Below are 11,569 nucleotides of genomic sequence, written 5' to 3'. Positions count from 1 at the left end.
GCCCCTTATAATCCGCGCCCGCGGAGCCGCGCCGGGCCCGGCCCGGTACGGCCCGGCTCGGCCGGGAGCGCCCCGGCTCGGCTTGAGGCAGCGCGGGGCGGCTGAGCCCCGCATGGCGCCCGCACCTGCGGGGAGCCCGCCCGTGCCTGGCCGCTGCCCTTGCGAGGGGTCCAGGGCACCGGGAGCGGCACCGGGAGCCGGAGCGTGGCCCCGTGCGCCTCGCCGTGCCTCCCCCGTGCCTCGCCGTGCCCGGCCCGCGGCCCCCTGCTGCTCCCTGCCGGGGGCTGAGGGAAGGGCGGCGCGGGCGGCGGCGGCCGCTGGGGGGGGACACGGGGACACGCGGCCGTGTGGCGGCCCTGCCCGGCTCGTCGCCTCCTCGGGGCCGGGGTTTGGAGCGGTGGTGGCGTGCGGGAGGAAAGGGGGAGGTGTTGGTCCTTACTTGGGAGAGTGCGTTCTTGTGGTGGTGCTCGGGGAAGGCAGGTGGAGCTGCGCCTGTGCTCAGTTCCTGAGGAGCATTTAGGAAACACCGGCTCGGTGTGAGAGGGGTTCAGGCACCGCTCCCACGGGTGGACGTGTGAGAAGATTGAGCAATGCATATTTTAAATGGTTTGATATTGCGCAACGCTGCCCTGTTTTGTCGGGGCGCTGGAAGGATCAGCCCCTTACAGCCGGCTACGTCTCGTCCTGTGGCCAGTCTCATTCCTGCACCGCAGCGAGGTGAAGCAACTCGTACACGAGTAGGGCTGCTGGCGATGATTTTCGGTGTCCTCCTCCTTTGAGAATTTCTATTTGTTTATACGGGAGTGACATTGGAAATCTTACTTTATTCCCTTTTCTCATTAAGGAAGTTTAGCGAAATATGTTTTTATTTGTATTGTGCTGTGATTCAGCCGTGGGATCCGAATCCTGTTGTCAGTTAGGTCATTGTACATCCCGAGTAACACCCCCAGAATGCCTCCATCATTTACATTTGGCATTGTAAGATGCGCGTCATTTGTTTTTATTTGTTAAGGGGGGGAAAGAAAAAAAAAAGTCTACTCATACAATGTGGTTACTGTTGCTAATAGCAAAAGCTACCAGATGGGAAATTCCATATAAAAATCAAAAGGCATTTCTCAGACCTCTTCGAGTATAAGCAGAAAATATTTAAATCTTATTAGTGATTAACACAGTGTGTGTCCTCTAGCATTTGCATTTGTCTATTCAAGATGATTTAGTAACTGCAAAATGGAAATGTGAAGGCAAAACTGTATATGCAGAAGTTATTTGGAAGATGCTGTGGTGTATGTGATGTAGAAAATAGAAATGCATGTTAGAAATTATATGGAAAGCCTTGTTTACTCATTACAGACCCTTTTCTGGCAGTCACATTCTAAATCTGCTCACTATGCTGTCCAAGTGTATTAGCAATCTCTCATAAACACACTCACAAACCCATACAGGTAAGAATCCCTGAAGAATGAAACAGAAAATATCCATTTATGCTGTAGGAAGGGATAAGATTTCTGTACATTTCAGAAGGCTTCCTTCCATTTAATCTTGGTACAAAAAAAAAAATCAATTCAGCCAGATTCCTCTGCACTCTTATATGTCAAGTTTCTACTGACGTCAAAGGGAGCACCAGATAAAGAACAAGTACAGGATTAAGCACGACGTGATGTTTGGGATGGTTGGCTTCCTCAGAGACTGGCACAGGGTTCTTACCAGGGAGATGGAAATTACCCGCACCACCAAGGGACTAGGATTTTAATTATATTAATCTTTGTCACATTATTTCTACCAGTAGGTATGTGGTACGTGCTGAGCACACAAACACCCATCCACAAATAGAAGGTCACATATCAAATTTCTTTGGTCATTCAGCACAGTTAGTACTTGCAGGCTTGCACCCATGCCAGGAAGCTGCCACTGAGAGCCTGGCATTGACTTGGGTTCGTGGATTCCAGCTTCTTTTTCCTCCATCTCTTGCCTGCATCAGACTCCTCTGTGAGTAAGGTTTCATGGCAGTGCCTCAAAGAAAGCCGTAGGGTAGCCCTGAGTGAAGAAGCTGGGTGCTGGAAACAGAATAGTCAAGATGATACTGATGAAGCTGCTTAGTGGTGACAAGAAGCGAGGTGTATTAGCAACAGCAAAAGGACATAATATACATAAATATACATCAGCACAGCACCTGCGCTAGCTCAAACATCTCACATAAATCTACAGGATGCTGCATAAACCTGCCCCTCTGCCACAGTTCTGTAAATCCATGGAATGACGCATACCAGTAAGGCCTACTTGCACATACAGAATGTGTAGGAGCAGTTCCTAAAGCAAATGTTCACAAATCCTGTGGTGATAGAAGCATTATAAATACATTTCAAGCAATACAAATACAGAGAACAGATTATCTAATTAATGTAGCCTTTTGATTACTCACGATTCTGACATTAACATTTTGAGTAGAAAAGATCTCATCTTGTCCCCAGTTTCTGTCGTTACTGATACCATTGTCAACAATTACTGTGTGCATTTGTTCCTTTGTTTAAGCAATCCCCACACATTGTGGAAGTTTTTAGACACTAATAAAAACCCATTGCAATTCATCTCCCTTCTGTTTCTTAGAGTTAGATCATACCTGAGTACAGTAAACAAACATTTGTAGATATTGTGGTACTTTAGAATCATACCAGTAAATGCAAACAGGAGTTGCATCAATAGTTTCCATAAATGTGAACTTTTCACTCAGGTACCTGCACACCATTTACAGTACTTGTTCTTGGGCAAAGGACAATGCAAAGCCTACACATTGCTTCAGTCCCATTTGAATCCTGCTTTGAAAGCTTTTTTGTCACAGTGTGGTTGTTGACCCTGAACACAGGCAGGAATGCATCCTGTTTATCTATGGTATATGGTGTTTCCTGAAAACACATTTTTGTGATGATTATGATTATTATTGTGGAAGCACTACAAATGTCAGTACGGATGGAAAAGTGGTCCAGGCCTTTCCATAGCAAAGCTTTTTTTTCTTTTTTATAGTCATTTGCTAAATTCTGTCAGCATTCTGACTGAAGGAGTAGCCATGAAAAGCATGCACCAACCTCCAGAATGGTTTCAGCAGAAGTGCATACAATGACCATGTTGTAAATCCACCTTTTACTTTTCATAGTGGATTTTCAACTCCCTGAAAATCTACCTGCAAATATATATACATATATATATATGTGAATGACATCCATGTCTCTGTTCAGTGCTGAGCAAGATCCAGAAGAATCCTGCAACATTCTGATTCATGCCAGTTATTCTGTGAAAGTTAAATGAAATTATGGAAGTTAAGCTAATATTTGGTCCTTCAGTAAGGTCAGGTTGGGGGAAGCTCTTCATTGTATTACAGAAATGATCCTTTACTAGTAATTTCTAATGAGATAATTAATGTACGTATCAACATCATGACATATTAGTGTATCAACGTCATGACATATTAGTGCAGTACAAAAAGACTGCCTGCATCTACTGACTTCTGGCTATTATTGATACAGGCAACGTTGAAATACACATATATGTAATGTAGTATATGAAGATGAACAAGCTTGACTACATAAATAAGCTCAGTTTCCAGGCTAAAGCTATCTGTCATGATTCAATGAAATTACATCCACTCGGTAAAGCCCTATGCAGTGTAAATCTGAAGTCAACAAAGGCATTTTGTTATTAGCTTTAGCTAAGTCCCATAACTTCAGGGAAATATTTGTGTACACACCTTCTCATTCCAGGCTAATATGCTTACTGTGTTCCTTGATGTTTTGAACTGTCTTACCACCTGGCCTTTACTTGTCTTCTCTTTACAGTTCCAGATGTTATTTTCTTGTTTATGTGCTATCGGACCTTCCTCTATACATGTGGATGTGTCATCATCCTGACCTCTTACCCGTGTATCTTTTTACAAATATGTTCCATTAGTCTTGCAAAGTGCCTTCTTGTGACTTCTGTGATTAAAATTGCACCACAGGGTGAATTTGTAGCAACTCTCACTGGAAGTTGTTACAGGTTGCACATAAAAGTATTGCAAAGGAAATAGTAGCAGAAGCTCACCAGCATGACTTAGTACAACACTGCACAAGCAAATGAGTTTAAAATGGTTTATAAACTAATAAAATCCATTAAGTTCCTGCTGTTCACTAAGCAAGTCTCTTCCTTATCCTCTGAGGACAAAATCCTGGCAAGAGACGCCAATGCTTTTTGTAAGATAGAGTGAGGTAACCCACATGGGGCCAAGGCTAAAGATTTCTCCCATAGTAAGTTTCCAGCAGCCAGAGGTTGTTGTTTTTTTTTTTTTTTTTGCTTCTGAGATCCTCAGAATTCTCAGCCCAAAGCAGAGCCCCCACCTTGAGAAGGTGAACACAGCTTTTCAGGCAAAAGAGAGCCTGGAAATTCTAGCTTCATGTCATTTTCTATACTCAACACGCAGAAATGATAATGCACTTGACACAGTGCTTAACTGGGACTTTTGCAGACCAGAAGAACCTCTCTATACAAATGCCATGTCTTGGTTCAAGTAGAGAGGAGGAGACTTCAACTGATGGAGTAAGCAAATCCCAAACTTGCCAAGCTTTTCTTTACCCCCAGAATGATTATCCACAAAGTGTAAAGTGTCTCAGCAGTACTACCTCCTGGATCATGTTCTGCATCTTAGGCTTCTTTTCTCTCAGCTTTTGTGTTCCTAAACTGATAGAGGCACACAAGTGCTCATAGTTGGACTCCAGAGGAGAGAAACAGGAATGAAAAGAGAAGAGTACCCAAGAATAAAGGCTGAGAGAGCTGGGAAAAAAGATATGGCCTTCAGTTTAAGTACAACTGAATGAAATAATATAAAAGACGTTTTGTCGGAAAGTTTAGTGTATAACTTGGTATCAACTATAATCATACAAATATTAATATTCTTAAGTAATTTTATGTATGTGAGTTGGGTTCTCTGCCAAGTTTATTAATGCCATTTGCCTTGCTAAAAGAAAATCAATTAAATCACCTGTGTTTACAAAAAAATAGTTGTATACCTTTCACTTTAATGTGAAATGTAAAATGTAACATATGGGAATAGATGAAGAGCTGAGATTTGAACTTCTGTGACAACTTCTTGCCTTTCTTTCTTGTAATAAAAAAATGCACTGTGAGGCATTCTATTTCTGTAATCACCAACCATGGCACACTCTGTTTGCTGAATGTGTCCAGTGAGGACACTGAAAGTGGTATTCAATCAAATACCCCTGTAAGGGACATTCTAAGATTTATTTTATATTAGATCCTATGCTAAGCTCTTTATTTCAATGCAGCAATTGTTCCCAATCATACAGCAATTGGGAAAAAAAAAGAGAGAAAAAAAAAAAAAAAAAAAAGGTGATCCGCTCCTTTTACTCTTTGAAAGAACTTTCTCTTTTGACCTTATTTTAAAAACAGGATGTCATGAAAATGTTCATGGATTGGGAAAAAACTATACTGGGCATCCAAAGGGACTATGACTGTTCTATGTAGAGCAGTGACCACAGATTGCACAGGAGCTCTGTGAGCTGCCCACAGGATAGGATTTAACACTGAAAGCCCCAGTTTGCTGTTCAGAAATGGCTTTTGTTTTGCACAGGGATGGATAGTGCCTGAACACCAATGACTGCACTGTGAAACTTCCAAGCGTCAGGATAATACACACACTATTGATTCTGTTAGTTTATCTTGCTAAAGTTTCATATCTAAATGAACAGGAAACTGCAGAGCAAAAGTTACTAACAACAAGAGATCTTCACCTAGCTTTGTCTAAGAGTCAAGGAAAACCATTCATATGAATCCGTGATTTTTGCCACTAATGGCTGTAAACAAGAATGATGAATATGAGCTGTAGCCTTCAATCCAAAGCTGGCAGCTGAGGCTTCTAATTCTAGTAAAAAATTGCAAGTTGGACTGGGCAATCCCAGTAGCTGGGTGAACATGTCACTGAACTGGATGTGGTTTCAAAGTAGTAATACAATCTGCCAATATTTGCAAATACTTCATATATCAGTGAAATAGCCACATAATACCTACCTCTTTTTTCTTTCCTGGGAAAATAATTAAGCTTTGTTTTGATGAAATGTTTGTTGGTTCACTTAGGTTTCTGTCTAGGAGTAACATAGTAGCATGTGGTACAATACCGAGGAATCTATTTTGCTGTATGTTTCTATGTCAGGCTTCCACTAAAAAACAGCTTTTTCATTCCTGAGAAATTCTATAAGAGGCTGAGTTGTTGATAAAAGGACCTTTAGGATTTTAACGTTTAAATATAGAATCATAGAATCATTAACTTTGGAAAAGACCTCCAAGATTGTCTGGTCCAACCATCACCCTACCACCAGTATCACCCACTAAACCATGTCCCTAAGCACCATGTCCAACCTTTCCTTGAACACCCCCAGGGACAGTGACTCCACCACTTCCCTGGGCATTATATTGCATATTATTGTATATTGTATAATTGGGATTGTATAACATAAGGACTGTAACAACAAACAAAACTCAAACCTCTATTTCAGAACTAATATTTATATGCCTATACTCTTTTCTTCCTGGGTAACATACTAATATAATTGTCCTGTTGCTACCAGCATTGTATTAGATGCCTTACTCAGCAATATGAACACACTCTACTGACTTTAGAAAGGATGCTGACTTTTTCCTATCCTTATATTTATGTTGCAGGTTTTTGGTTTTTAAAGGCTAAGCAAACCACCAGGAAGTACACACATCATCATAGCCTGGTTTTGTTTACATTTCCTCTCACCCACTTCATCTTCCTTTCTCTTAATTCCAAAAATACATCACATACACACACAAAATGTTTTAGGTTGTCCTATGACTCTAATGTGTTTTTATTTGTGTCTTTGTTTTCTGTTTTTGGTAAGGAAGAGCTACACTGCATTTGGCAATAATCAATAGTGACTTCAACTCATGATAAATGAACATAAACACACCTGCTCCATTTCTATATTATTTTTTTTTTGGTAGGATATTTCAGTAAATGTCAATGGAAAAATTGGTATGGAAAATCCAGAAGTGAAATATTACTGATTTTGAAATAATTTATGTCCACTGAAATTGAAAAAGGAAAGCTCATTACTGGTATTATGTATGGTTACGGCTTTGCATTTACTCAGCCAAGGTTTAAGCCTAAATTTGTGGTTTCCCTCTGCTGATGGTGCTCTCTTAAATAACTACAGTTGGAAGCACAAAAACTCTTAAATAGCTTAGTATAACAGCTGCTATACATCTCAAAAGTTCAAATCAGTTCACCTTTTTCACTGGCATGTGGAATCAACGCAAACTGTAAGACCAGGCTTGGTTACAGGGTTGGTTAGCCAAACAGTTTTCAGTACAGGCTGTGGAAATGTAAAGCAAAGGTGCCTTCATATCAGTTTTCTGAATTTTGACCCACGTGGTTAATGAGGCCTTCCCCACCCACTGACACAAAGTACCAGGATCGCTATTTCAGGCATGATCTGTATCCAACACTTTCAAATGGGGGTAATATTTCATCTCCTACTCAGGACAGAGTATGATCCCAAAATGTCCTCTGCAGATTGGGCCAAAGGTGGTGTGATGGGGAATGTAGCTTAGAGCTGGCTGAACCAGTTTTCAGTCATTTCTGTAACAGCTGTCAGAAGTTATTGAAAAATATCAGTCCTGGTGAGTGGATAACATCACTAGTTAAACTACCTACATTCAAAGCTTTATGTTGCAATATATGTTGTCTGCAATCCACTGTATTCCTTTCTACAAAAATCTTCCATGTGTCCATCTATCCTGGAACGCAGTGATGCAGATTTCACAGAGACATCACTTTTGCTTGTCTAGGATGAAAACTACTCTGCAGTTACGCTGCAAAGAGCCAATCCAACTAAAGATAATGGAGTGTCACCCTACCACATTCCCTGTGAATGATTAAAACATGCAAATGACAGAAGTTACCTTTGCCACAGCTTTTCTGAGGAAAAGTTGCCTTTAGGTGAAGCAGAGTAGCTTCTGCCATCAGAGAAAAATGGCAATTATCTCCATTAAAAAAAAAAAAGCAAAAAAAAAAAAAAAAGCAGTGAGGTGACAACATTTTCAAAGAACATAGGAAAATGCAGAAAAGGACAACTCCTCATGACTTTTCGTGTTTTTAGCATTTTATGTGAGTAACCCATTGAAAACAATGCAAAGATTCATGTCAGTCATGTTTCAGGCAGTCTACAAAATCAGGGAGAGTAAACTGCCTCTGCAGACTTCCTGTGGTTCATTAACTGTTCTTTGTGTCGATATGAGCCATACATTTTAATTTTTCAGAAGTAGACAACAGAGGAAAATGAAGAATGACTACAACATTTATTTCTGGTTTACAGCCCCACTTGAGGCAGAATGCAAGCACCTGGCCCTTTAGAAGAACAAATACAAAGTAGAAGTTTTGAATTTGGATTATCTAAACTAAGCAAAATTGAAAATTACAATCACATCTGAATTTTTCTAATTTATCATATTTTGATTTATGACAGGCCTCACAAAATGGACTTTTCAATTCAGAAATTCAATTTGAGTAATGTAGCTACTATTTTTGTAATTCATCTTGTTTTTCATGATATTTCTCAAACATGCAGCTCTGAAAATTTCTATGCAGTAAGCATTAGCATCTCTCAATCTTCTTAAGGATTCTGATCGGATTAGTATTCTCCCAGGACTGATACACTACACAGAACTGGTTTGTGAACACAGCTCATGGTAAAAAAAATTTCCAAATGTACAAGTAACCATACATTGTGTACAAAATTGTCTGCCATTACAGAGAGTGGCTACAAGTAAATGATTAGCAACTACTACCTATTTTAAATCAAATTATTATGTAAACTACTTTTGCCCTTAAATTCTGAGTATCTTTTTATATCGGACTGGCAACAGGGCATAAACTCTTTCCCACCACTTGTTTAATATGCTTCAAAGAATGGAACTCAAACTGAACTCAGACCATAGTAATTAATTACACCTCATTGTCAGACTTCAGAGGAGAAATAGTCCTGATCCCCTGAAAGAAAACAAAGATTTCTAGGAAATAATTACCAGCACTGAGAACAGCTGTACCTTCATCTTCGTGGTCTTGTTGCTTACAAAAGCTGATTTCCACATTTCATTCCATTATCAAGCACATAACTTTTGGTAGTCATGATTTTGTCTGTTGCTAATTCCCTGGGAAAAAGGCTTGCCTAACCAGTTAAACTATGGACGTGGCTTCATCAGAATGTGTTGCTGACATATTTTGAGTAAGCTCAATTTTAACATGCAAATTGATGGTTTTGAAAATGTTGAAAAAAAACGGTATAATAAGTTCATAGCAGAGCAGACACTTAGCACAATGGTGTATTGACCCAGAAAAAGGTCCATCGTAGTGTTGCATAAGCCATTATAGCTCTTTCAGTGGCAGTGATGTGTTGAAATTGCCAGTGCTGAGGACAAGTCTCGTAGAAAGGGATGTAGAGAGAAGTGTGTTAATGTGAGGATAAAGATGCATAACAGGCAGTCCAGAATACAGGATTTTGTAATGAAATTAATAAAAAGACAACAGCACTGTTTTATGACTTGGTATTGTGATTTAGGACCATGGAGCAATGTTTCACAGTGGGAAAGAATTAAAAATTGGTTGTTTTCCTACAACACATCACACGCTGTGTCTGCTGAATTCTTCCTTACTGTGGTCAAAAACCAGCCTTATGGCAGTCAACTGCAGCTATTTAAAATTTCTACACACAGAGGAGAAAATTATGAAGCAGCCTTTCAGGATGAAAAGTAGCACTGAAGACAACTGGCATGGCTGCACTGAATAAAACTGGCTAGTGAGGCTGTGCATAGTCACATAAGATGTACTTTATTTAAAGACAGTGCCCAGATGAGGATTGTCATTTTGTGTGTGTGTTGGTTTTACAATAAGAAATGGGAGCATTCTAGCTGATTTGGTGGCAATAAGCCACCACAAGCCAGTCAGCTTGTGATTGAAAGGGAAAGGAGCACTCCTTAGACTGTGTTGTCTGTCTTGGTCAGACTTACCTACTGACGGATTGGATTAAGGTCAGTTTGTCAAAGAATGGAGATCAAATTACAGGCGATGAAAGATCTCTGTAGTGGAAAGCTAGAAATAATGCACTCATATCCTGCAAATACTTATTTTAAGAAATCAAAAAAACAGTTTTCAGGTGAACAATTGAGCAATTTTCATACCACTTGTAGCACTATATAGAGGCATTGACAGGGAGCAGTAAAACCTAGATTTTACATAGCTTCCATGAGATTATTAAAATCTGTGATGAAATCAGAAATCTGGAGTTCGAAGACTCTTGGCAAGTCTCTCATGTCCAACAGCAGCTATCAACTTTGAAGCATCTCCATGACGAGATGTACGGTAGAGTAAAGGTCAGTCAAGCCTTTTCTAGCTCTTTGTTGTAATGAACAAAAAAAAAGGATGCATACTAGAGAATGTTCTGCTTGTCCTCCTTAGGACATGAGGCATGATGATCTGTAACCTCCAAAACAGATCCTCAGACTCAATTCAAAATGTGAAAATTCATTTTTTTGTATGGCTTTGTAGGATGGATTAAACTGTTTGTGCTAATGACAGACTACTCTGAGCAACATTTTAGGCCTATTTTAGGCCTATTCTTGCTTTGAAACAGCTCTGAAGAAATTACTAACGTTATTTGCTAGAAACCTCTGGACAGGAGTGTACTTCCCTTTTTGTATCCATCAATAGAACTGAATTTTAAGTCAATGCTGAGTTTGCTTACATTAAAAGCACCTGCAGACTCTCACAGTGAATATGTCATCAAACGGTATCAAGCTCTCTGCTAGAGTAAAGATATACACGGCTATTGTACCTACCTCTCTGTTGGACAGGATAAAACCTGGCTATTGAACAGAAGAGACATCTTTTCACAACCAACATCATATATTTTACAATGCAATCAATGATGAAACAGCATACTGATTGTGTTTTCATCAAGACATTATTCATGATAGTTCCACCATGAGAAGCAAAACACGTTTACGTGCTTGAAGGACCAAGCAGCTCTTGTTAGGGAAAATGAGAATGTGAAAAGATGATCTGTAATTGTTAAGAAAGAGCTCCAAGCAGTTGTGGGCCACAGCCCAAAATGTTACTTGACTGTGGCCATGAGAAGCAGCAGATCCTCTGAGAAGCTGAGGGAAGAATAATTCTGGTGATGGTTCTCGGTGGCAACAGCTTCTCAGTGTGGACAGGGCCAGGCTGTGCATGCTGTAAGCACACTGTGTGCTGGTGTGACTCCAGATTCAGTGAGCCTGTACTAGCTCACTTCTTCCTACAGCTAGAAGCAACTCATCAGACCTTATGCTTGCAGTGACTCATTGTTGGTCACATTACATACTGGTCTAACATGGAAGCTGTGCTTAAATTGCTTGCATGTTACAAGGAGCTTATATGGCAAAGTATGGCCACCTCTGCCCTGAACACACATTTGGCTAGGTGCACTTACCAATTCATGTGAATTATTTGCTGCACACAGACCACTGG

This window comes from Anas acuta, chromosome 2, assembly GCF_963932015.1.
Source record: "Anas acuta chromosome 2, bAnaAcu1.1, whole genome shotgun sequence".
Taxonomy (NCBI): domain Eukaryota; kingdom Metazoa; phylum Chordata; class Aves; order Anseriformes; family Anatidae; genus Anas; species Anas acuta.
Note: the sequence above shows the minus strand (reverse complement) of the source record.